Genomic DNA, 4,497 nt, shown 5'->3' with positions numbered 1-4,497 from the left:
CCCCCTCCTGGGGGCTAGAATTTTGGCTTCCCCCCTCCCTTTTTCAGCACATCCATCCCTCTGCAGAGCCTGGACAAACTCAAAGCACCCCAAGCCTCCATCCTCTGGCAGAAAGTTGGAGGTGATCAACCACCACGTGTCCCTTGGTCATCTTTAGTGCTGCAACTCCTGAAAAGGGGCAGGGGGTGGGGGGGAATGATGGTCCCAGGTCCCTCTCACCCTCTTCTCATGGTGTCTTCTGCTGCTGTCCTCCTCCTGCCCTCCTCACAGGCTGGGCTTGGTGGTCCATGGAGTTGAGGGTGGTGCAGAACATCCTCCTCTTTGCTTTTTGGGGTGTGGGGAGGGACTGGGAGCTGTTGAGGTGGGGATGCACCAGTGACACTGAGCACTGGGATGGTTTGGCGCTGGTGGTTGATGGGTCTCTTCTTCCTTGAGAAGTGTTTGAAAAGCAACAGCAAACCCTGAGCTGATGTTTCCACAGAGACTTTGCCCGGTTCTGAGCTCTCCTTCCCCAGAGGTGCCACTGGGCTCCCAGCCTGACACTGGGTGAGCGTGGTTGGGCCTGTCCTGCTCCTCTGCCCCGTGTCCCACCACCTGCATCACCTGCTGCCAGACCATCTTCTTACTGGAGTCTGTGGGAGAGCTGGGGAGGGACTCTGGGTCAGGGAGGGGAGCCCTAGGAGGAGGGGGAAGGGTTTGACCCTGCAAGAGGGGAGATGGAGCTGAGATGTGGGGAAGAACTTGTTTGGTGTGAGGGTGGTGAGAGCCTGGCCCAGGTTGCCCCGAGAAGCTGTGGCTGCCCCATCCCTGGAGGGGTTCAAGGGCAGGTTGGAGGGGGCTTGGAGCAACCTGGTGTGGTGGGAGGTGTCCCTGCCCAGGGCAGGGGGGTGGAATGAGATGATCTTTAAGGTCCCTTCCAACCCAAACCAGCTCCAGCTCTGCTCCCAGCCCGGGGCCACTGAACAGGACCCCACCACCACCCAGGCTTGGGGAGAAAATTGGCCTCCTCTCCCCACCAATTTGTCCTCATTCACCAGCACAAAGGACCCTCCCTGGCCCTGTGGTGCGGTTCGGTGGCTGCCGGTTTTAAAAGACCCTTTTCTGAAGGTTACAATCAGAATAATTGGGGAAATCCTGATCAGTCTGAGCCCTCGCACCAACAGGGGGACGGGTGATAAATTGATGGAGGGGAAGAAACTTCCCATTTTACAGGAAATTAGTTTTTTGGCTCGGGGCGTGAAAACGTTTGATTTTGGAGTGTGTCCAATCACTGCTCCCTCCCACGCTGCCGCTGGCTCCTCCCCACCCCCCCAGGACCCCGTGACCCGGGGGGGAGGGGGGGGGTTAATCTGTTTTCACACCCGTCGTTGCTAAATTTAGGGCAGAGAGAGCACTGATTTGGGCTTTCTGACCCCTTTATTTTTTGCCCTGGCTTTGGAGCCACCCTGCACCTCCCCAGGCAGCGTCGGCCACCGCAGGGAGCCAGGGGGGCACCTGGGTCACACTGGGGTCCCCGTCCTGGACATTTTGGGGGCTCTTCTGGCTCTTGCACCTCTTTAACCCTTCCTTTACCCTACAGTGTTTCAGCAGCAGCGGGGCTGGGGATTTGGGGCAGAAAATGGTGAAAGCAAGGAGTACATATATTTTTTTTATTATTATTACCGTCCTGGACATTTTGGGGGCTCTTCTGGCTCTTGCACCTCTTTAACCCTTCCTTTACCCTACAGTGTTTCAGCAGCAGCGGGGCTGGGGATTTGGGGCAGAAAATGGTGAAAGCAAGGAGTGTATATATATATTTTTTTTATTTTATTTTTTTAGTTTAATTTAATTTAGCACTGAGTACGTACCTGAGGTTGGAGAGCAGGGTGACAGCTCTGTGTTTCTTGTCCTGGACCCTCCTTGGGTCTGGGCATCCTTCCCACCACGGCAGCGAAGGTGTTTAGGGACCAATTCCATGGTTTTTCCCTGCAAACTCCTGCTCCGATCCCCAGGGAAGGATTTGGACTGAGCGGTGACACAGCGGGGCCCAGCCTGGGCAGCTGCCCCACGGCCAGTGGTCACGGTGGGGCCTCCTGGGAGAGAAACAGCCAGGTCCATGCGGGTCCCACTTTGGTTGAGCCCTAGCATGGCTGTTGGTCGCTTCTGAAGAAGGGGTGTGAAGAGACCCATCACATCAGCCAGGATCCATCACATCAGGGGGGTCTGTCATGTCAGCCAGGGCCTGTCACACTGTCTGGGGACCATCACATCAGCTGACATCACATCAGGGGGGTCTGTCATGTCATCCAGGGCCTGTCACACTGTCTGGGGTCCATCACGTCAGCTGGGGTCCATCACATAAGCCAGGAACTATCACATCAGCCAAGGTCCATCACATCAGCTGGGTCTACACATAAACCAGGATTCATCACGTCAGCCAGGGTCCCTCACATCACCCGGGATCCAATACAGCAGCTGGGGTCCATCATAAGCCAGGATCCATCATGCCAGCTAGGTTCTGTCATGTCAGCCAGGGTCCACCAGGACACCCAGAGTCCATCACATCAGCTGGAACCTATGACGTTGGCCATCATCCATCTTGTCAGCCAGGGTCCACCAGGACACCCAGAGTCCATCACATCAGCTGGGGACCATCACATCAGCTGGAATCTATCACGTTGGCCACCGTCCATCACATCAGCCAGGATCCATCACATCTGCTGGGGTCCATCATGACATCAAGGGTCCACCTCAGAGGCCAGGATCCATCATGTCAGCTGGGGTCCATCACATCAGCCAAGGTCCATCACACCATCTGGGATCCATCACATCAGCCAGGGTCCATCACATCAGCTGGGTCTACACATAAACCAGGATTCATCATGTCAGCCAGGGTCCATCACAACACCCAGGGTCCCTCACATCACCCGGGATCCAATACAGCAGCTGGGGTCCATCATAAGCCAGGATCCATCATGCCAGCTGGGTTCCATCATGTCAGCCAGGGTCCACCAACACACCCAGAGTCCATCACATCAGCTGGGGACCATCACATCAGCTGGAATCTATCACCTTGGCCACCTTCCATCACATCAGCCGGGATCCATCACATCTGCTGGGGACCATCATGACATCAAGGGTCCACCCCAGAGGCCAGGATCCATCATGCCAGCTGGGTTCCATCATGTCAGCCAGGGTCCATCACAACACCCAGGGTCCCTCACATCACCCGGGATCCAATACAGCAGCTGGGGTCCATCATAAGCCAGGATCCATCATGCCAGCTGGGTTCCATCATGTCAGCCAGGGTCCACCAGGACACCCAGAGTCCATCACATCAGCTGGGGACCATCACATCAGCTGGAATCTATCACGTTGGCCACCGTCCATCACATCAGCCAGGATCCATCACATCTGCTGGGGTCCATCATGACATCAAGGGTCCATCATGACATGAAGGGTCCATCATGTCAGCAAGGGTCCATCACACCATCTGGGGTCCATCACATCAGCCAGGATCCATCACGTCTGCTGGGGTCCATCATGACATCAAGGGTCCATCATGACATCAAGGATCCACCTCAGAGGCCAGGATCCATCATGTCGGCTGGGATCCATCATGTCAACGAGGGACCATCACACCATCTGGGGTCCATCACATCAGCCAGGATCCATCACGTCTGCTGGGGTCCAATACAGCAGCTGGGGTCCATCCTAAGCCAGGATCCATCATGCCAGCTGGGTTCCATCATGTCAGCCAGGGTCCACCAGGACGCCCACTGGAACCTATCATGTTGGCCACCATCCATCTTGTCAGCCAGGGTCCACCAGGACACCCAGAGTCCATCACATCAGCTGGGGACCATCACATCAGCTGGAACCTATCACCTTGGCTACCGTCCATCACATCAGCCAGGATCCATCACGTCTGCTGGGGTCCATCATGACACCAAGGGTCCATCATGACATCAAGGGTCCATCATGACATCAAGGGTCCATCTCAGAGGCCAGGATCCATCATGTCAGCTGGGATCCATCGTGTCAGCCAGGGTCCATCACACCATCTGGGGTCCATCATATGAGCCAGGATCCATCACATCTGCTGGGGTCAGTCATGACATCAAAGGTCCATCTCAGAGGCCAGGATCCATCATGTCGGCTGGGATCCATCATGTCAATGAGGGTCCATTGCAACACCCAAGGTCCATCCCATCAGCCGGGATCCATCCTGACCCAACAGGACAAGAAGTCCCACTTCCATGGTGGCCGCAGAGGGGTGGACAAGGAGGCAGCTGGACACCGACCATCCCCACCTGGTCCCTCCCGTGGGCCCCGACTCTGGTGTCCGGGCACCTCTCTGTCCCCACCGCGGGTCGGGGGCCACCTCTCGGGTGACACCCCCTTGGTGGGACCCTCGGGGACTTGGTGCTGGCGCGGGGGGGAGAGGCGGCGGAGCTGCAGGGGTGGCGGCGGCCACGGCGGGGCGCTGCAGCCCCAGCAACGCCACCGGCCCCGCTC

Source organism: Calidris pugnax, unplaced genomic scaffold (assembly GCF_001431845.1).
Source record: "Calidris pugnax isolate Ruff unplaced genomic scaffold, ASM143184v1 scaffold166, whole genome shotgun sequence".
In the NCBI taxonomy this organism is placed as follows: Eukaryota; Metazoa; Chordata; class Aves; order Charadriiformes; family Scolopacidae; genus Calidris; species Calidris pugnax.
This window is presented reverse-complemented; position numbering follows the sequence as displayed.